The sequence below is a fragment of the Macaca thibetana genome, chromosome 11 (assembly GCF_024542745.1).
Source record: "Macaca thibetana thibetana isolate TM-01 chromosome 11, ASM2454274v1, whole genome shotgun sequence".
Classification (NCBI taxonomy): Eukaryota; Metazoa; Chordata; class Mammalia; order Primates; family Cercopithecidae; genus Macaca; species Macaca thibetana.
The window spans coordinates 75252422-75276474 of NC_065588.1; the positions used below are offsets into that span (position 1 = coordinate 75252422).

At 33.1% G+C, this 24053-nt stretch overlaps 1 protein-coding gene and 1 long non-coding RNA gene across 6 annotated transcripts in view; one reads left to right on the forward strand and one right to left on the reverse strand.

The window, feature by feature from the left end:
* LOC126931274 (uncharacterized) overlaps nucleotides 1-24053 on the reverse strand; it is a 634186-nt gene that overhangs the window by 247209 nt on the left and 362924 nt on the right. The window lies entirely within an intron of this gene.
* Nucleotides 1-24053, forward strand: part of SYT1 (synaptotagmin 1) — a 596758-nt gene that overhangs the window by 174810 nt on the left and 397895 nt on the right. For 3 of the 5 annotated variants that reach the window (XM_050749297.1, XM_050749298.1, XM_050749301.1), the window contains exon 3: nucleotides 2977-3042. The exons of the other annotated variants lie outside the window; for them this stretch is intronic. The gene's annotated coding sequence lies outside the window, so the exon portion shown is untranslated. The remainder of the gene's footprint in view (nucleotides 1-2976; nucleotides 3043-24053) is intronic. 5 annotated transcript variants of the gene reach the window in all.

Here is a 24053-nt window from a genome sequence, read left to right on the forward strand (position 1 = left end):
TCATATACCATTTTTTCTCTGTCTTCTCTCTCTCTATGAATATATGAAAAAAATATATATATAGTTGTCCAATAGAGGCAATTTATCTTCAATATAGTACCATTATCTAAATCACAATTTACATTAAAATTTCATCTACTGTCCTAATAATGTTCTTAACGGCTAATTGTTTTATTTCCCACTGGTCTAGGATCTAATCTAGAATATGCAGTGAATTTAGTTGCCATACAGTGCTTTACTTTTGTGTTGAAATGCTGACATTCACAGTAATGATCCGGAGAGTGTCCTTTTAAAAATAATCCCTGCTTGCTGACTGCTATTCCAATAATAAGAATTTAAGCCAAAAGATATGTAACAAAATCCCTTAGGATTAGTGATATCTGTGTTAAGGATATCTGTGCACATCAACCTTGTAACTATTTTCTAACTACAACTTTGGCATTTTAATGGGAGAGGGTCCAAGACAGAAAACTCTGAGTTTATTAATATTTTACAGTTTTGAAATTTAAACCTTAGGATCAGGATTCTGCTGCCATTCTAGTGCATCATGGGTTAAAGGGATAGTGTTTATAAGTAGCCATGGAACAAGGATTCACAGTGCCCTCTTTAAAACCAATCCTAAATAAATATTTAGCTCAGTGCTATGCTACTGAAGCCTCAACTAAAATCAATATTCTCCTCAAAAGAAATGCTTGATATATTTAAAAACAAAACCTGAATGTAAATATGAGTTATTTGTCATTCTTGAAAGTAAATTCTCTTTTAAAAAACATACAACTATGCATTTTTAAATGTCCAACATTAAAATGAATATAAATAGTTGTCTTCCTCCCCAAAAATGCCACAAAAATTATTTATATATTTCTAATGCCTAAAGCACACAGTGTTTTGCTTAATTCTGTAAATAGATTATGGTTAGGTCTGCACGGTATGAGCAGTTTGCTTTTTAGCCACTGTCAAAGCAATAATAATCCCTAAATCTCAGATATTCTTTTCTCCATATCAAGCCCGATTCTAAAATTGGATTTAAAAAAAAAAACACTAAAAAGTCATCATCTTTATCAACTATGAATGTATATAATATTTTGTGAAAAACACACAACCCTGCCTAAACAGATTAATGTTCTTTTAAAAGTATTGTACAAAAACATAAAAGTATCAAGCCTTGATACGAGAAAATTATCTGAGTCAGTTAATACTAATTATGTTACTGAAAAGTCAGATAGACGATGGAAGGTGCAAAATAATCCTGTGCTATGTTCACTTTTTCCTCTAAAATAAAGACAAGGCATTTATACATGCAAGAGACAGAAATTAGCTACCAGAAAAATGCTGTGCACATCCATATGCAGAGCATAGATTAAGAATAAAATAGTTGTTTGTCCCCTACAGTAGAACAAGTTTGCCCATTCATCCTTGTGATAGATATGCATGCAAAACCAAAGTGAAATCAAATCCCTGCAGATGGCTCATAAGTCACAAACACTGTTTAATCCTTCCCTTTGGGAAGCCTGGCCCTTGGTAAGTAATAATGCACAATGTATATAGTGTCAACTCTTCTCTTATTTTTTAATAGGATGTCTTTGTCTTCTTTAGCAGGTTTTTGTCCCATATTTGTTGTAAAGAGCTCTGTGTCACTCTTACCTTCATGTGTATGTCCACAGAATCTTGCTGTACTTTTTGTTTTAACAAAAAAGAAGTGTCAGTATACTTAAACTATACAAAGCATATCTAAAATTGATTGTGGCTCTAAGTCATGGTTTTAGAGGCAGTCAGGCAAACCTAAGTGCATTTTAACATTGCTCTTCCTAATGGATTTTACAGGAAACAGTTGAGTTTCAAGCAGGAATAAAGGAAAAGCATATCTTGGAGGTTTAACTGTTGAACAGATGCAGTAAATGCGGCTTTGGAAATACAGCTGTCACTTTAGATATTTTATGCTGAGTTACCTATGTGACCCAGTAGCTAGAGCTGCTGACGTTAAAATATTTTTGTAATTCTGTTGAAAATAGATGCCATGAGAACTCTTAAAAACAGAGTAACATACCCATTATAAGACCTATTTTATTCTTTCCTCATTTTCATGATACTTAAATTTTTTGAAGACTGAAAATAATGAGAACTTATATAAAAAGGTACTTGTCTCTAGCACGATGGAAATTTTCATTTATGAGTTGTTAACATGTCAAACCAAATCAGAAATTCCTGATATCTTTATTACATTAAAGCAATGTTGCCTCTTGAGAAGGATTTAATTTTTTTACTCTTTTAAACTGGAAGTTGATCTTTTTTATGCAATGATGTGCAATTATTTTTCTCCTAATTCCTGATGGGCTTTTAATATATACATATTTATGTGTGTTTGTGTACACACATATCTATTAACATGTATATAAACATGTATATTTAAATACATGTATGTTTATCCTATGTACTAGAATAGTTAGTAGGTTATATCAAGACATTGATTAGCTTCTGAAAATAGGCAAATATGTGTAACATGTTGAAGTGTTTCTAACATCAGTGAAAAATATAAAATTTAAAAGTAACATGGGGCTGTAGAAGCTTGATTTATAATAATCATATTGGTACTTGAGACAGCACCAGAAATTTAATTAAGAATCATGTGATTTATTTCTTAATGAATGTAATATTCTCTAATAATGTCTGCCTAGATTAGTGTTATTCTAATTTCAAATTAAAACACTATAGAAAGCATAATTGACTTTTCACAAAATCAGTATATAAACTATCCACAGACTCTTGATCTCTAGCTCACCAAACAGCTTTAAAATCTAAACTATCTATAATACTACATATACTAAATATGGATATATGACATTATTTTTATTGGAATATGTAGTAAAATTTTAAGTAGAAATATTAAATAATAAAATTAACGTATTTATAACAATCTGAAATGATTCTGAACTATGTGTAGTCAAGTAACCACTGTATATATTGTTTTCCTTTTAGAAAAACAAAATAATTCTGAAAGAAAGAAAACAAAGAAAAACATACTCCAGAATTCCTAATAGAACAGTAAGTACTTTAATGACACAATGATGATAATAAATCTGTAAAATTAGAGCTTACAAATGTCTTTTATAGAAACACTAACTTTTCCATTTTCTAAGATAATAAATTAGCAGAGTAAGCAAGTTGAGCCATCTCTTTCAATTTACTGGAGTAAACTGAAAATCATTTGTCCTATCATCTGCTTAGATAAGAGGGCAAAGTAATCTTTATGACACATTTATGGAGCAGAAAATGTTTATGATGACTCCATCATATCTTTTGACTAGCATAGTATCATCTTAAATTCTAAAGAAGAAAACAGTAATAAGCTAGATGTAATCAAAGTACCTCATTTTCTCCATATGTGATAAAAAATTTTTACTTATTTTGAACAAAATGTTAAATACTATTGATGTGCTTGGTTTATTTATAATCACTAAATTGGAATTATTAAAAAATGGCAGCTATCTTCAGGCTTAAAATCTACACGATATTATCATTAGTACATTTGTTTCTAATCTCACAACTTAACTAAAAATGTATTTCCTAGAAATGTATTTCCTTGCTATTGTTTGATGATAATAATAGTTTCCCTAAATACGTTTTCACTAAGCAAAGTTAAGTACATGTTGATGTCAATCCTCATGGTAAAATTGGTGACAAAATAAAAATTTCAAGATGCAGGCAATTATAAATTTTGAATATGTGAATATGAAGAACAATAACATAAAGACAGAAAAGCAAAACCCATGTTTATGACTCATGTTGTATCACATTTAATACCATTGAGTTTGAAATGCAGTTTCAAATTCAGTGTTTCAAAAGTTTCAAACAAATATTAGAGTAAAACAGTATAATAAATTAACAAAATGAAAAATGTGTATCTTAATACATATCAAACTAGAGTCAAGTTCAATGAAAAAAATATAAGTTTGATATATAAAAAGTGAAAATTTCTAAATAATTTTTATAGGATGTATACAAATTATTCTTACATAATAAAATTTTTTAGCCCCCAAAGAACTTTGATGCATAAATTACATCTTAACTTTGAATGGTTGGATATAATTAATCATCACCACGATGATATAAATGAAGTTTTTCTGAAATATATTTTATTTATTTTTGAGATATGAGAGAGGCAGAGAGAACACCTGTTTCTTTTACCTGTTTGTCTGAAGATTATGTATGTTACAACTTCACACAAAGCACTCTGCCACTTACTTTTTGTTGTAGTTATGAATGGCTATATATTTTAAATCAGAAATCTATAAAATTTATAATTCAAAATTTTTACACTTTTAAAAACTGCTCTTTGATTTAAAAAATTAACTCTAAATGTATGAAAGTCTATTTTGAGTTTTCAGAGCAGGTTGTGAGCATGTTTACCTAGTTCTGGGTACAAAGATAATTTAAGAATCAGATTTTTCTGTCATATATAACAATTTTTGAAATTCTGAAAATCTGAGTGAGTTACAAGATGTGAAATAAGTGAGAAAATTCTTTTTAACATAGAATTTTTTTTATCATCTTAATACCCAACATAGACAATGAAATCATTCAGCCAAAACAAACATTTTTAAACACCTAAAATATTAGACTGTCTTAAAGTTTTGTTTTTATATATATATAATTCTGTTTGAAACATAATTTTGATTCTATGCAATACTCATTGAAAAATGGTTGAATTATTTTAAACTGAGAAGACCAGACATATTTGTTTTAAGCTCTTTGTACAAGAAACAAGTGATATCTACTTCGTTCCCTCACAATTTCTCAGCCCTCTGAGTATAATTTCATGTGAAAAGCCATCAATGACTCATTTTCTGCTCTGACTTATGTATAAGTTATTTGGTCTATTGTTCAGGTGTGACCTATATAAGTTATTTGACTGGAACTGTAATTTTCATAATTGTATTGAAATAGGATTTAGCCTAGCATACCTAGGAGAGATCTCATTCAAGTAATGAGATCTCCTGTTCATTTGGAGTAATCTTAGAAAAAAATAACATACATGTTTCCAAAGAAGAAATTATGCCTCTTTTTATGCATTTTTATGTGGTTTGGAGCAGTTTTCATCTCATATTTTAATTGCCTATTATTTAATAATTATATGCTAAATCACTCACAAATTACATGCAAAGGAAAATGACTCAATTCAAGCCCATGTAATAAAAAGTATAAAATTTTTAAAAATTTTATCAGATATTGTGAAGAGGAATACTCTGACTTAAATGACATTATCAAAACATGAGAGTTCTTAATATGTCTTAGCCACTAAAGAGCTCATGAGTTAGTGTTAGACAATAAATGGAATAAAACATGATATCAGATGAATATAATAGATAATATAGTGACATTTTATCTATAGACTGTGCATATGTTGCTAGCCCATGAATGAGTTTTATGAATTGTATTTGAATCAAAACTTTATAAATGAAAGCTTTTTAGCACAGGAAAGCTCTACAAACCTCTTACAATTTTGCTTTTAAATTCATAGGTTAAGAACAAGTTGATAATTGATTAAAATATTACTATAATATTACTGAAGACATTTACAGCACATTGCATTTATTGCTCACAAAAGGTTTTTGTGCTTAAGAAAGAAATATAAGATAAAAGATAAAAATATAAGATGCATTCTTATAAGAATATAAGCATAAAAGACCATTGGAAAATGTATGCTAAAACACAGTTGACACTTGAACACCAACTCCCACGCAGTCCTAAAATTCCACGCCTAACTTTTAACTCGCCCAAAACGTAACTACTAATAGTGTACTGTTGACTGGATGTTATCAATAACATAAATAGTTGATTAACTCATATTTTTCATATTATGTGTATTATATAGTCTATTCCTAACAATAAAGTAGGAAAAGTGAAGAAAATGTTACTAAGAAAATCGTAAGGAAGAGAAAATGTATTTACTATTCATCAAGCGGAAGTAGATCATCATAAAGCTCTCCATCCTCCTCTTCACATTAACTAGGCTGAGGAGAAGGAAGAGGAGGGGTTGGTTTTACTGTCTCAGCAGTGGCAGAGGCAGAAGAAAACCTGTGGATAAGTGGACCTGCGTAGTTCAAACCCGTGTTGTTCAAGTGTCAACTATAGTCATCTTTCTTTTGATTGCTGAAGCTCAGTAGTACTTTCAAGAACGTCATAGTCTGCTCCTTATAAACTCTGATCATACTGGATGCTAATAATAAAGAGGGTGTGTTTAAAAACTCATTCAGATGCTCAGACATCCTTTTAGAAACTATTCATATTATCCTAGATTTCCTAAGCCTCTTTAATACAACTGGGAGTTGAGACACTCACTCAAAGTGTGACGATTACTAACAACCCTGCTTTCCTGAAAAACCAAATACAGCAAGAAGTTTTCAGTAAGAGTGATTCTAATGGAAAGCAGATTTTAACCAATAAAACATCTTGTGACTCATTAGAGAATAAATATTATTTGCAAATACCCCAAATGTTACCTACAAATGCTCCTGACAAGTTTTACTTAGTCAATATTTCCCTATTAGAAGTAATAAAGTCCTGCAATAAAAAAAACATAAGCCTGTGAGTGTGTGTAATAGTGGCATAAAGCTAGGAGAAAATGTAGAGGTCACCTATTCTAATATTTTCATTTTATAGAGGTTACCTCCTCTAATATTCTCATTCATATATGCGCTGAGAGGTCAAGCCATTTGCCTAAGCTCTTATATCTAGTGATAGAATTGAAAAAAAATCTGTGCTAATTAACCGCCCACCATTTTTTTCTATCTACCATATTAACTGAAAGTGCCGCTATTTAAAAATGTGTGTGTCAGAACTGTTAAAAAAACCTCTTCTCCAAATTTAATCTTTTTTCAACCAAAACACTAGCGAAAATTTATGTAAATTATTGTTTGTCTAATCTCTAGTAGTCTAAAATTGTATTTTGATATAGTTTATTAGAACGATATTTATAAAGGTTATATATCTCCACTGTATAACCTTTATAAATAAATAAATATATATATGTATCTCCACTATGTATGTATAAAGAGAGCTCATTTATATAGGCATTTATTTATTTATATTTATATACATCTCTACTATATATAGAGAGAGGTAATCTGAGTCTTGACTTAATCCAACTCCATCTAATATTTACTAATGATAAGTAGTAAAGAAAAATAGCATATGCACATTAAGTTTTCATGAGCAGAGAATCCACAGGAGAAGGTAAGGACATTCAAGATTACACAGTTAAAAAACTACTAGGTAATAATAATGTGTAATAATAATACATGCATGCAATCTGCCATCAGCAACACTTAAACAGTTATCTCAATGAGTCTCTATTTTCTCATCTGGGTAATGAAAAATGTCTGCCCAACATACTTCCAAGATTCTCTGGGATCAGATTAAATATATGAAGATCTTTACAGTGGTATTTAAGTTAAAATTCTTATATATATTATATAAATTCTTATGTATAAAATAATGCATATTAATTTTAATTAAAATTATTTTATAATATTGACAAAATTATTAAACATTCGATATCACTAATAAAATATATTGATTTTTAATTAAAAATAATTAAAATTTATATATATAATAAACACTTATTTTTAAATAAACAATAAGTATTATTACATAAAAACTTAGATTATTATTATGAAAAGAAGTTCTTTTTGTGAACATTTGCCTTGTTTTTGGAGTACCATGTGTCATTTTATAAAGGCATGTTTCTGAAAAAACCAAAGTTGTTGGTTGATTTTTGCTTTAGGCAATAATGATCATACAGAAAAAAAATTCCCTTTTTCTTGAATGTATAATTTATCTTTAATCCTGATCCGTGTTCCCACACATAAGCCTAAGAGAGCTCATATATGGAAGGAAGGGAGTTGGGAAAGGAAAGGAAGCATTTACTGGGCTTTCGTTTTGTGTCAGGTGTTTAGTAGGCATTGAACTAAATTTCATTTAATTATTCAAAGAACCCTTCTGATGTTTTAACGGTTTTACAGATGATGAAAATGCGGATTCAAAGGTTTATAAAGTTAGCTTACTTAGTATGCAACAGAGTTGCCATAAACTCAGGTCTCTCTGATTTCTCCTTTTCAAGTTAGGACTCAACTAAACAGGGACAACCAGTGAAAGTAAGGCATATTTCACCTTCCTATATGAATGTCTATGCAAAATACTTAATGTGCACATGTTACTTTACTTTACTACTTATCATCAATAAATAAGAGATTGAATCATGCATATTTGTCCTTCAGATGCTAAAAATAACCCATGGTAGGAGAATTTAATTATTAAAGACAGCAAGCTTTTGATAGGAAAAGTAGAACCAAAATCAAAATGAATTATAGCCATAAGTATAAAAATTCACCTAAAGGAGAAAAACAGTATTTATTTTGTTTGTAAATAACAATACAGTGGATATTCACCATATATAATTAGGTTTTTATATATACTACATTATCGGGACTTATTTTCTTTAAAAACTTTGGTACCACTTTGGAAATTCATTCCTTTATTTATCCTTCATTCTTTATTCAACAGGCTGCTATTGATTACCCACGTATACATAGTTCCAGGTGTTTTAGATATAGGAATAAATAAAGCATAGTCCCTGTCATCAAGTAGTTTATATTTGGAATAATTACAAATATAAGAAAGTTTGCTTCATAAAGAGAATAAAAGTTATATTGACTATAAGTCATCGATTTCATTTTCAAGCTACTCATCTGATTAACCACAATCAGATTAAATTATGTTTTTATTTGTCAAATGATTCAGTGTTTTGTCACTTTCCTTGGATATTGACTAAAATGGGTTTCCCACAATCATTATTCGTGATAAAGCTAAACCATGTTTGACGATTTATAGTATTTTTTGATACACTAACAAAGGAGGCTTTTATAATCTTATTATAGCATAGTACTGGCTTTGGAAATTCTCTATATTCAAATGCCAACTCCACCACTGAGTAACTATGGGATATAGGACAATTTTTTAGACCTCTGTGTGTTTTGATTTCTCCACTGAGTAATTGTGATATTCAAATGAGTCAAATATAGGCAATGTCTTTGTTTATATAACAGTGTCTTGTTGATAGTAGTTACTGTATTCAAGTTAGCTATTATAATTAGTTGATAGAATTCAGTCCATTGTTTCTAAAACTTCTTATTAATTTTTTATTTGGAAGCTCTCATTGATATTAGTCTTTATTTCATTCTGAAAAACACTACCTTTCATCACTCTGATATATAAGTTGTCTAGTTAAAAGAGATAAAGTGAAAATTATTTAACCAGCATTTTTCGTTTTAAAAAAAAAATCATGTAAAGTTCAAAGTTAATAAGACTTCAAACCAAATGATTTAGCTATATGAATTATTAGTTTTGATCTGCTATAACATTATGATTTATTTACTTGTCTATACCAGGGTATTGCCTTGGGTTGCATTATTCTCCTTTGTAATTAAGAATGTTTGCACTGAATAAAAAACTGTATTCAAGTGCTGTTTCTGCCATTTATTACCTGCGTGTCTGCAGGAAGACAAAATAAGCTGCCTCAATGTCCTCTTCTATAAAAATGAAAATGAATCCTATTTTATAGGTTTCATATGAGAGTAATGACATATTTATTAACTGCTTATTACAGAAATTAATATAGTAACATAAGTAAAAATTAATGTTGTTATATTTGTTATTTAAAACATCTTAGTAATATCAAAGGGGCATTCTTTTATTTCAAATTTATTTATTATAAATTAACATCTTTTAAATTGTAAAACATAGTCGTGTACCACCTAACAACATTTCAGTCAGTGATGGACTGCATATACAGCAGTGACCCTTTAGATTATAACATCAGATTTTTACTGTACCTTTTCTGTTTAAATACACAGATACTACTGTGTTACAGTTGCCTACAGTATTCAGTACAGTGACATGTACAGGTTTGTAGCCCAGGAACAACAGGCTAAACCATACAGCCTAGGTGTGAGGTAGACTGTACCATCTAGGTTAGTATAAGTACACACTGTGGTGTTCAACAACAACAAGACTGCCTAATGATACATTTCTCAGGATGTACCCCTGTCGTTGAGTGATTCATAACTGTATATAGAAGTCTAGATGGAATAAAGAGTATGGGAAAGTGTGAAGGAAGAAAGAAAAGGAGAAAAGTCTGGTTGGAAATCTTGAACACAAGATGAAATATGGATTTGATAGAGTAGGATGCAGGCTTGCTTTGGGAGGAGTCCACCATGAACCCTCTCCTTGAAGGCCTCTTCCTTCTTAAACAAATACAGAAATTAGACAATCTCAATAGCATGACTCCCTTTCAGAAAGGTCAAGAGTAAGGCTTGAGAGTCTTCATAGCCCTAGAAGTAGGCTGAATCAGTGTGCATCATGGTGTGAAGGGTAGCAAAAATGCTTTCTATCTTACCATGAAATTAATTTCTTTGGAATAACAAAGGGACCCATTTTCTCCAGAGAAAATAGACCTAACCAAACTGTAGGCTGAGTAGATGTCCAGAAATAAATTGCATCCCACACATTGTTATTACATGCACCATTTTAAAGTTAAGGTTAGTAGGATGCCATTACTTGGCAACTCTTATTTTAAAAAATAGTAAAATTTTGTATGTGACGTCTGAAATTGAAATCGCAGCATTATTCTTTTACCAAAGAAATCTCAGTTGACAAAGATGCTTATTTTGCTGCATTTTTCCCTCATGATACAGAATACTGTTTCTCCTCATTTTAAAACCTCAATTAATTATCTTCAGATGAAAATTTTCATATTCACCATTTTAAGTGGCTTTGCTGTTTGAGTCACTCTTTTGCTGACACCATAAAAATCCCTTTACAATACTGACATGGGCTATCAGTCCTAACACCACTTCTTCTTTCCATGTAAAATCTTGTTATGCCTCTAAAGATGAGTATATCCCAGTCTTAATAATAAGTATTCCTGTTTCAGCAGAAAATAATTCATAATAAATATCTTAGCATTTTCCTCCTTTCCTTGGAATTGAATCATTACAAATACTAACAATTTTAGTTCTTTTCTGTTCTGAAAGATGAAAAATCTGGTTCAGCATATGCTCCATTGTACATTTGAGCAATTTATGTCCCCTGTTCTTATGGTTAATATGAATTGCTTAATCCTGTGATTGTTTTTGTTTTCCATTTTCAAAGGGATCCTGGCAAAGCCTATGTTTATGAATTTGTACAAAATGTTTCAGACTAAGGAGAATGCCTCTAAACAAATGCTCAAAATACATTGGTTTCTAACTCATATGACCCCCCAAAGTGATATTATATGATTTTTCAATAGTCTGAAATATATTGTAAGAAATAATTCTTAGCAATAGTTTTGCAAGTTGCTCAGCATTTTTGCTTATCCGTTTTATATTTGCATGTGGCATTGGCACAATTTGCTATAACATCTCCTAGGACATTATATATTTTTATCAGGCATATACTATTTGAGCTATGAAGGTTAGTCTTAGATGTTCTTTCTCTTTTGTACTTTGAAAGATTTTTTTCTAATTTTAGACGAGGTTTTCTTAATACCCTCTATGTCTTAGACTCACCATGCAGGGATGTCCAAGGGAGAGAGTACAGTTATGGCTTCTCAGTTTCTGTTCCTGGTAGCGCCTTCCTCATCCTTCCTTTTGGCTTACCATTAGACACAGAAACCAAAAATTATGGCTTCAGGCTGCTAAAAGCCTGAAACAAAACAAAATAACAACAACAACAACAAAATAAGGCAGGTTGGACAAGCTCATGAGCATTACATATGTCACAATCTTTATAATAAATACCATTTTATTACAAAATGCAACAAAATAATTATTTGCATTATTCCTAGTAACATAATTCCAGAAAAAAAAATGGGTTTGAATAATTGTATACTTATGGATATATCCATTGTTCCCATTTTAAGAATTGAACAATTATTAGTGTGTTTTTTTGAAAGGCAAAGCCAGATTTGTCATTGAGACAGCTAAAAGAATGGAAGCAATACAGGCAGTCCCCAACTTATGAATGAGTCATATAACAAAATTCCTTTTAAGATGTTTTCTTTCCATTTTATAAGATGGCTATTTATCCAGAGTGGCCACACAAACAAACCTGTCAAAACCCACAGCTTATGCCAAATGACAATATTTTTAGCATTGGTTACGGCGACCGTGTGAGTGAGAGGGACACAAGGAAAAACAAGTTTCTCCATTTTTCCTGATACTCAGGTGACCCTGCCCAAAATGTGAAAAATAACTAAAGCTGGCTTTTCACACAGGCTTCTTTCTCTTTCTCACCTTTGTTTTCTTCCTGAGGTAATTCTGCTTCCCATCTGATATTCTCTAGCTGCCTTTTCTTTAAAGTGGTTTTGGCTTCCAATTTTCTAACCCAACTTGTCTCTTGATCAAAATGACTCAGTACAGCTGGTATGGGGAAATGTCTAAGGAAAAAGTAACTGGGCCAAAGTGTTCACACCAGCCCTGCATCCTGCATCTCCCCTCTGCTTCCCACCCCCACCCCACAATTGTTAATTTAAACAAACATATAACTTAAGGAATTTTTGACAGTGTGGGGTCCTGGAGTGATAAATGTATAGATAGTATGAGTGAAGATATTTGGATACAGGAACTGAGATAGGTGGGACTTCAGCCTTAAATGCAGCATCCCCTGCACTGCTCTTGAAGTGGTACATTTTCTTCAATACTATACTTAGAAGCCTATAGTTTCTTTATTTTTAATACATACACATTTTCCCAATGGGTCTTGCAAAGCTTATGATAGAATCTTTGTTAATGAGGTGTGTATGTCTGTTCTCACACTGCTAATAAAGATATACGCAACACTGGGTAATTTATAAAGGAAAGAGGTTTAACTGACTCACAGTTCCACATACCTGGGGAGGCCTCACAATCATGCCAGAAGGTGAATGGGGGGCAAAGGCATGTCTTATGTGGCGGCAGGCAAGGGAGCATGTGCAGAGGAACTCCTTTTTATAAAACCATCAGATCTCATGAGACTTATTCACTATCACGAGAACAGCACAGGAAAGGCCTGCCCCCATAATTCAGTGACCTCCCATTGGGTCTCTCCCACAACAGGTGGGAATTATGGGAGCTACAATTCAAGATGAGATTTGGGTGGGGACACAACCAAACCATATCAAAATGTAACAGGCTAGAGAGAACTGCTTTCATTTTTTCTAAAATGTAAAAGTGAGTGTAAAATACATGATTATATAATATTGTTTACCTACATTTTAATTTTCATTCTTTTCAATACCTCAAATGTAAAACCATCCATTCATAAAGTAAATTTTAAGATTTACCTCTATATGAAGGAAATTGTTATTTGTATTAGCTATACCATTCCTTACACCTGGCCACCCGAAACAAGAAAATAATCAAGTTTTTAATTTTCAATTTTTTATCTTAACTCTGAATATAAATATAACTAAAATGTTTTCAGTAATAACTCCATGCACAGTGATCAAACAAATGCTGTACTTGTTGCATGCTGGCATCAACAATTATGAAAGTGGCTTGATAAGGCCAGGCCAGTTCTTTGTACCCAGTTATACCAGGCTACTGTCAGACAGCCCCAGACAGCCCATCCCTCTGACCCCAGGGCTTATGGAAACAGTGGATGCTGGTAACTGAACACTTATTCCCTGCTGCATGCTTCCCATGTCATTTCATTCCTGTGAAGTGCATATTCATATCTGTATTTCATAAATGAGAAGACAGATTCTGAAAGGCAAACCAACTTGTTCAAAACAGCATATCTTATAGATTTTGAGCCAGATGCAAACCAAAGTCTGTGTAATGCTAAAACCTGTACTCCTAGACATTATGCAAATTGTTTCATGGACTTAAACTGAAATAATATCTGATGAATTTCTCTTTGCGTAAGAGAGTAAGCTCCACAAGTGTGGCAGGCAGAGCATCCTCATATCTCAGAACCTGACACAGTGAAGGTGCTCAATGCTGGTTGAACCAAAGTGACAACTTTTTTACCCAGCTCTATCATAGCAGTAACTTTACTAAAAGTTCTCTGTTCCCTTATTTTTTTTCATAAAAGTTATCCATGTCCCTGAAAAAAACCTACGTCCCTGTAACAAAAAGCCTTTATTTTCAAGAGCTGTATCTTTAGCCCTTTTTTAAAATTGTGGTAAAATATATATAACATCAAATTTACCATTTTAACTTACATTGGAAAGTATACAGCTCAGTGGTATTAAGTACATTCACACTGTTATTCGATCATCAGCATCATCCACCTTCAGAATTTTTTCATCTTCCCAAAGTGAAATTCCATACATATCAAACAATAGCTCTCCATTCCCCCTCCCCACAGACCCTGGAAGCCACTGTTTTACCTTCAGTCTTGATGAACCTGACTATTCTAACTACCTCATATAAGTGGAATTATACAGTATTTTTCCTTTTGTAACTAAGTTATTTCACTTCATATATGGTCAAGGTTTATCCTTCTTATAGCACATGTTAAAATTTTCTTCCTTTTTAAGGCTGAATAATATTCCATTGTACATATATATCACATTTTGTTTATCCATTTATCTGATGATTTATTGAATAATGTAGTTGTCCAAAATGGAATCTTTTTGCCAATTCTTTAATGGAAAGATAAGATGTAAATATAAAAATGCAATGAGTTCATGATTTTTAGAACATCTCTCTTTTTATATCATAAGTCCTAAAATTAATCATGGAAAACTAGTTCAGTTTAGGCAATCAGCAAAAGAAATAGATGGGTTTAAGATAATTTAGGATTTATGAGTTATAAATATGCCACATTTTAACTACTCAGGCTGGAATTAGCCTGTCTTCATTTGATTATCTGTTTTGATACATTGACTGTTCTTCAGAAGATTCGTGAAGCTAGGGGTATTTTTAAACTGCCACTTCTCTAAAATTAAATAGAATAATAGGGAGGGGAGCATTGATTCTAAATAAGAATGCAAATTTATAGCCATCAAGTTTTCTAATACTACCATGTAACTTCTAATCGGTGTGTTATGGAATATTCTTGTTCAAGAATTGGTGTTTCAGTGTTAAGTCAATAAGAAGGAAATAATCTATAGTTTTTAGTATTTTCAACAGCTTTCCTTATGTGCTCACCAATAATTTTTTAGCTGGCATTTATCAATGCAAGAGACACACTCAGTTACACATAGGTATATATCCTCTGATACACAAACATTATTCTCTAATCCACTAATCCTTACACTGAAAAGTAGATGTCATCACCATTTTACAAATGGGGAAGCAGAGGATCAGAAAGGTTAAATGACTTTCTCAGTTAATAACTGGCAGAGTCAGCATTTGAGAACAGGACTTCTAGATACACGGCTGCTGCTCTGTCACCTCACACTTCTGGGCCACAAAAATGAATGGGACAGTCTCCACCCTGGAGTAATTTATATTATACTGGAATGGATGGGCATTTTTAACTAACTAAAACATAATAGTATGAAGATTAGAAGTGCTTTGGAAGCCAGCAGGTAGACATAGCTTAATAGTGCCTGAAAAGCTTGGCAAATGAAAGGGCATTCCATCTTGGCCTTACATGACTTCCTTCCATGCTGGTTTTCCATTTTAATTAGTAAAGAATTTAGTTAAGCACATAGGACAATTGGTTAAAGTTGAAGCTGTAATGAGATCATGAAGGTTAAATTAAAGTGTTTGAAGTTTATCTCTTAGCAGTGGAAAACAAATGTTTTAATGTTTTCATTCTTGTTATTTTTTTCTGCTTAATCTACCATTCTGCAGAAGGCTTAGTAATAGAACAATAGTAGGAGAAGAAAAAGATATTTTTAAAAAAGAGAATCCTTGTATGAGCCTATGCTAGTTTATTTTAATGTTCTTGCATTGTATACATGATTAAAGATTTTAAGTTTATGACTTTGCATGTTGATCAGAGTTATCATTTCCCTCAAGTACTGCTCAATAACATGATCCATAATGACATTTTGTTGTTATTTTCTGACCTGTTGGGTGAGGCACTAAAGCCAGCTTCCCTAGGTCTATGTAGCTTTAAGTTACTGCGGTGAGGAAATTTCACAGTGCTGTCATGCTTTTGGTTAATACAGTTTTGTGTTTTGCTTGGGAAAGACAATTCTGAGAGTGTCCTATTGATTCAGATGTTTTCTGACAGTAGCTGCCTACCAGGTTTGCCTTCATTGACTTTTCAATGTTCTGTTACAAATAACTTGCATGTACAATTTGATAGTGAAAAGCCTAGAAGGTTCCCCACTGTGCATGAAGTTAGAGCAGCCCTGAGCCATGGGGTGGTGAGTGCTTATTATCATTCTGAAAATCATCCACTTGTCCAGGGCTGTTGCCGTAAAAGGGTTGTGTTTTCTCTGTTATTCTTTTTTCTTCTACTGCTTCTTTTATTCTTTCAGACATTCCAATGCACTTCTTATTCTTTAAAAGTTTAAACTTCATTCTTAAAAATTCCCCATGGTGACTGAAACTTGAAATATAAAGTCACAGGTGTTTTCTGATATTTTTTAACACATGGAACGCGAGATGGCTTGGATTGCAAGTACTTATTTTGTTAGTACAATTTAAAAGAATCTCTTCTGTGAGATTTTTCTAAAATGGTGAATGGTTAGAAATGTCTTTTATAATCTTAATAAAAATAACTACCATTTATCGAATGCCTACCATCTGCCAAGTTCTGTGCTTAGCAACTATCATGTTATCTATAATATTGACAGCTCTGTAAGGTAGTATCATTAAACCATTTACAGATAAAGAAACAAAGACTCTGAGAAGTTAAGTGACTTGTCCAAGACAAGAGTGATTACTTCTATCTTTCTAATTGTGGTTGACTTCTACTTACTAAAAATGAGAGTAATATCATTTGGGTTTGCAGAGCACTTCGCAGTTTCACATATGCCACCTCCTTTAACTTCACAAAACTGATAGCTATATTTTGCAGTTCGCCTTAATGTTTGTGAGACCATCTTGAGGCTTTAGATCAGAAATGGAGTATGAATTTCCTTGTGCTGAAATATGACCTTTTGTTAAGTTAGCATCATTTGCAAAATGGCTTCATTTCTACCATTACTAGTTTATTTTATCAGGGGAGAAGGCAGCTGGAGAACTTGCCTGTCGATGCCCTTGAAGAGTTTGTGGGATTATGTTTACCCAGACAACAGTTGCCTGTAGCAAAAGTATAATAATGTTTTTGAAACCCAACTGCTCTGCCCCTGAAAACTATGTAGGAAATACTTACATAGCTGCTGTTTCCTGCTGTCTCCTCCCAGGATCCCAGCCCGTGGCATCTCTGCCTTTCAAAGATATTCCACTGTGCAGTCTGTCCCTATGTCTGCTTGTAAACCAAAGCATAATGTTCATTTATACACATAAGTGGTGGAGGGGGAAGGAGAACCTTATAGAATTACAAATAAGATAATATTATAATGGGTAATAAGTACATTTCTGCCTCATCACCAGTATTTCCAAAACTCAATGGCATCAAATTCTCTGAAATAATTTAGGGCTGTGAAATGGGAATTGGGTAAAGAAAATAAGTAAAAAAGGTTGTTGAACTCAATAGGGAAAAATAATAAAACAAATACAGTAACAGGTACACTACCCTCCTCTATCCCCCATGGGAACACCAAAGCAAACCCACTCACCCTTCCAAAAAATATCATTACTTTCGGATACCAGAGTTTTGACCCAGGACTCTAACCTCACTTTTCCTGACCTAACTCCTCCTAGGTGAGGTTAATTTCTCCCTCTCTTCTCTATTCTCAAAGCACCTAGGACATGCCTCTACTTCAGTATCCATCTTCTCTACTGGATATGAGCAACAAGAGCCTCCTCCTCATCCCTACCATTCTGGAGAACAGTCCATCACTCGGAGCACAAAGCTTAGTGCACAGTAGATGAATCTGTTCAGCCATGCAACAGCACCAGACCTTCTGCTAGTACTGAGTGCGACACTCAGAGAATGTTTAAAGAAATGAGGAACAAAGAAAGGGAGTGAAGAAGGCAGGGAATGTAGGAATGAGAGAGACAGGGAAGAAAAGACTAAAGGAGGAAGGAAAGAGGGCGTGAGGAAGGAAAGAAAGAAGAAAGCTTGGCCCAAGATGTGAATAAGAATGTAATGATTTCCTTTATCACATAGTATTTCACATAATACCTATTGTTTACTTTCAGCAAAGAAATTTATTTTGAGAATATGAATATTTCAGAGGGATAATTCACAGTGGAGACGGGGTAAATCATTTGTAGAAGACTAGAAATCAGTTTTTAAATGTTTCTCTTTCCACTAATTTCGAAGTATATTTTTCTTGTTACTAAAATATTTCCACTTTTATATACGTGAAGATAAAACTTTTGCTTACTCCTTAGCTAATGAATTTTATAAACAAACTCTTTTATATGTTTTTATAATATAATATGTGAAATGAGAAGACTAAGGGATTTTACCCACCACCTACATATTACCATATTAAAATATTCCTGAATAAAGTAAACCCTACCATAAAAGTGTGTGTGTGTGGGGTGGGGGGTATGATTTTTCTTTTTGGTCTATGAAACAGATTATGCTAATTTATGCCAGCACTTCTAATAACAACTAACTATTCTGCACCCCAAACACACACACACACGCGCACACACACACACCATCTACTCTTCTCTCTCCTGCTCCAGTACTCTGTAGCATTGGTTTAGTTTTTCTCTTTTATTCCCTTAGCCCCCCTCTTTAGGCCAAAAAAAAAGGAAAGAAAGAAAGACAAGGAAACCTTTCATTCTCATTTCTAGGGCTCTTAGGGGTTGCATGCTGCCACTCTACCATTCTTCACACAATCCAATTAGAAACTCAAGGGTGGCCAGCATAGTGGCTTGTGCCTGTAATCCCACACTTTGGGAGGCTGAGGTGAGTGAATCGCTTCAGACCAGGAGTTTGAGATCAGCCTGGGTAACATGGTGAAAACCCGTCCTCACAAAAAGTAAAAACAAACAACAACAAAAATGGCCGGCATTGTAACACACACCTGTAGTTCCAGATACTAGTGAGGTGGGAGGGTCGCTTGAGTCCAGGAGGTGAAGGATACAGGCTGTAGTGAGCCTTTAGTGTGCCACTGCACTCCAGCCTGGGCGATGGAGCCAGACTCTGTCCCAAAAAAGAGGAGGGGAGGGGAGAGGCACAAAGGTGCCATGCGTATCAGAGGATGCTTTCTTGTCTGCTTAATCTCAAATCTGGCCATACATTTGAATATCAAATAAAGCTGATAGTCTCATTTTCTTCCTCTCTACTGAAAAACAATCTATCCCAGTGACAATAGTTAGCAGTCACTGCAGGCAAGATGACAAACAGGAAAACAAAACATATCTTGAGGGGAAAAAAAAAAAGTCGAGGATGATTTTGAGTTATTTATTATATTGTCTTGAAATCCATCATAATGACTTCTCAAATTCTTAATCAAATCTGACCAAAATGTGCTCCCACTATTTTGAGGTCTATAGGAAAGTCAAAATGATACAATTTCTCATTTTATCATTATTTTTTGTGCACTTATGTGCACAGAAGATACTGTGTGAATTGGTTTGAAGTTTTCCTTCTTTTCACTATCTTATGGCTTAATTGGTAATGAGCAGCAAATTTTAAAAGATTAAAAATTACAGGGATAAGGGGAGAGGAAATTTAGTGCCCTAGATAGAGTGACAAAAATTACAAGAGAACAAAGTAATTATTCACAATATGGGAAAAAGATATAAATGAATTGAATTATGAGTCAGACAGAAAAGACCACACAAATATATACCTACATGCAGGATCATACACAAACACAAATACACATGTACCCACACAAAGACATGCACACACAGTCTACAATACCCACATATCATCCACCCACACAAATGCAGTGACCACACATTTGCGCACATGCTCACAAACACTCTCACCCAAGCATGGCAAAATTATGCTCCCAATTTAATTAGCAAAGAATACATTTTACCAGAAGCAAGGTAAACACCACATAGGATAGTAGCATATATCAGAGTATCTTCCCTTGATCCCCAGAGTCCTTGAGGGGGCTCACAACCGCCTATGAACTGGACATGTAAGCAAACCTATAAACCTTAATTATTTCTGCAACACTGAACTTTTATATGCCAGAGGTACAGCATGATTTCAGAAACTCTTAAACTTCCAGTCTTTGTGAATCTGATTAAGTATCACATTTCTTGGTTCTCAAAAAAAAAACCAAAAAACTCAGTGACATGGAGGCCATGTCATCATCTGGGGAGAGAGAGAGAGCAGAGTCAGTGAGCAAATGCTATGAGCAAAATGGCATTATCTTGCAGTAAATATTGTGAATTATACTTAATCGAATATTCAATTTATAAATAGGAATAATTAATAATTAATGCCTAATTAGAAATAAATGAAATAATATTGGTAACATAGCTAATACAATGCCTGGCACATAAAAGATGCTTTAAAAAACAGAATGTGGAAAGGTGAGACAGATTTTCACTTCTTTGTTATGATGATGATTATCCAGTTGCTTTTGGTTTGGTTGGTTTCCCTCGCATAATCCATTAGCTTAAACTAATTGCATTTTCTAACTTGATCACCATTTAGAGTCCTAAGATGTATTTATATGGGCTACTGAATCTGCACTTATATGTCTATGAAACCTGAATAAAACCTTAAAATTATCAGGGATAGGTTGGAAATACACATTACATGAGTGTTACTATACATTGCCTTGACGCAGTGTGCTTTGGGATCATAGATCAAAATGGTGGGAAAACCTTCCTGCCACAACAAGCCAGTTAGTTTGTCCCACTGTGAGATTCTCCCCCAGCTTACAAAATAGACATGCTTTTTCCAAAGTGTTTCTTTTAATTTGTTGAAATGTCAAGAAGAGCCTAATGTCATAGATTTTGATGAAAGGTAGTTTTCCCTTATCAAAATCATACAGCTCATACCTATCCATTTTTTTCAAATGTCCATTGTGCAAAAATAGTCTTTATGGGTATTGAACTTCTACAGTTGACTTTAAATTCTGCTCTGTATATTGAGCAGAAAAATAGTCATGGGGAACTGTGGAATTGGAATTTGAAGGTGTGTATTTCAATGCCGTTTAAATATTAAAAGTAGCCCATCAATATAAATATAAATATATCAATATAAATACAGCCGTTTTCTAGAGTCACTTAGTTCCAAGAGGCTTTTCTTTTTTAATATCTAAGATGCTTTACTTGGAGTTCCTTAGAGAAAAATTTCTTCAAATGCTAAGATATAAAAACCATAGCTTTCCAAAAAGATTTACATTAACTTTGAAACAAATAACTAACATGGTATGAATGGAAGTGAGGCCAGGCAATTAGTTTGTAAGGAGACCTTGTAATGTAGAGGTGGAGGGGATTCCAGGCAAAACATCAATACCAACTGCACTTTTTTGCTCTGTGGTGTAGAAAGGCAGATGAGAGAAATAGGGACATGGACACAGGTCCTGAACTTTAAAGATTCACTTAAATTTCCCCACTTCTTTATCCTGGCATGCATCCTCCCCTAGGATCAAACTGCCCTGGGCTGGAAATAAAGACTCAGAAGATACTTGTTGAAGACCACACAGATCAAGTAGTAATCATTGTAGAACATATATGTGCTGCCGTATTTCAGGGCTGAATATAATTATTTGGCAATATCACCTCCACGTTTTTATTTCCACAAAGACGCACCCATGCGACAAGCCTTAAAGAAGGTGACAGCAATAGATATTATTTCCAGAGCTCCTGCCATGCTTTGGATTACAATCTTATCAATTTGGGTTGAAGTTGCAAAAAATTCAGGCCAAAAATGAACTTTGAGTATTTTATGAAACCCAAACACACTTGTCAAACCTAACCATGCAAAACAGCCCAAATTAAGTCAACTTTCAATCTGGTTTTGTGCCAAACAGAATGAAGCCTCTGGTGGGCTGAACAGCTCTATTTCCTGCTTTCAATTTTGGAGAGTCCAATTAGTAAATTAAACTTTAAAAAGCTGTCTAAAATAATTAATTAGGTCATAATTATTCAGAAGCATATTTTATAGTGTACTCTAATCTAGTATCTAGTCTAAATACTTGAAAAGGGTATCAATTTCATTATTACAGAATTAATTATAATTGGGCCTAATCCTTTGGTGATGAACGTTGAAAAAATACTCTGGGGATAAACTGTTCACATACGAAAAGTGGATAAATTCTTTCAGAGCTCAAGAATAATAGTTATGCTCTAGAAGTGTTTTCTGCTTATATTAATTCCTTTATTAAAATCCTTACAGATATCACCCAACAAATAAAAGTTTCATAGGAAAAAAAGCCCTCTGTTTAAATGAGTTTATCACATATGGACAACTGATTTTCCTCCTACTCTATCCCAAACATTTTCCATAATCAGTACATTGGCACAGAAAAGAAACAGGGAGAACTATCCTGCCAGGCATGTTAGCTCATGCCTATAATCCCAGCACTTTAGGCGGCTGAGCCAGGAGAATCGTTTGAACTCAGGAGTTCATGACCAGCCTGGGCAGCATAGTGAGATCCATGTGGGAAAAATTTTGCTGTTTCTTTAACTTCCTTCTCCTTTCTTCCTAATGTTCTTTTATGACCTAGCAAATCAAATTTTAAAACTCAGCATATCATAAATAATGACACCAGAGATCAGTATAGCTTACCTGTTTCCATCTATGTCAGAGAGAAGAAATAAATACAGACCATTTCAATACCCTTCCTGCATATATAGGCCAAGGAGAATTATAAAGCCAAAGCTCTAGAGTTCAATAAAGGAAAGGCAGTTAGTGATTATAGTTTTATGAGTAAATTGTTGTAGTGAATTAATGCATTTTTCAGAAGAAAGAGAATAGGAATGGCAGGTGTTCATCTATAAATGGTGATGAACAATGTGAAACCAAGACCACAGGTAATAGTTCTGGTAAGGATTTCACAAGAGTATAAACCACAGCAGCTAAAAACAAAACTTACATCCACAAGTAGACAAGTTAATCAGAAACATATTTTATGCACTGTTTCTTCTATATTTTCAGGCTTCACAAAATATATTATATACATAACTAAGGCCATAATGCTGACTTAAGCTCTTATTTAAATATATTTCTTGAAAATATTTCACAAACTTTTTCAGAACATATGTTCTTTTTATATTTGTCTATACACATTTCTATTTTTTTCGATTGTGTTTGGATGTTGAGACTCTAAGTGATTTCTCTATTTATGGATATTATAATATTAATTTTAATACGAATTAAAAATTTTAAAAATATAAAAAGGAATCTAAAAGTCCCTGTAATGTAGAATGATGGCTACTAACTACGACTTACATGTGACTTGACATTGATAGAAAAATATCCAAGTATGTCTACAAATGAACACATAATAAGTATGAACTAAGGATATTGTCAGATGTTAAAATCCATTTCTGGATCTCAGTCGTCTTGGCAAACATAACTGTTGTGCTACTCTTTGTATTTTAATGAGAGTAAAGTGTTTGGGTGAAAGAATAATTTTTACTTTTATCTCTTTCCAAAAATACACACACTGCTGTTTTGAGATGCAAAATGGAAAAATTGAATTGAATAGAATTAAGTCTCATTGTCCACCAGAATCAATAAATAATAAATGAGAAAAATAAAGAGATGCCCAATATAACCTTGAACATAATGCTTTGCAGGGTTATAAGAGTTTTCAAATGCCTTTCATTTTCATCCTTTTAAATTTTTCGAAAGCTAATTAAGGTGTCATAGGTAAATAATAATGCTTCCATTAAAGCCAAAGCCTATTCTTTGAAGGCTGTTTATCACCCATTTCTGCTATTTTATATAACCATAGTGGACCTACCAATACACCCAATGAGTGGCATACAAACTGATAAAGATAGACCCAGGAATCTAGATCCACATCCATCAGTGTGAGAATAGCAACATTTTTGCCTCCAAAATGCTTTATAGACCTCAAGAAA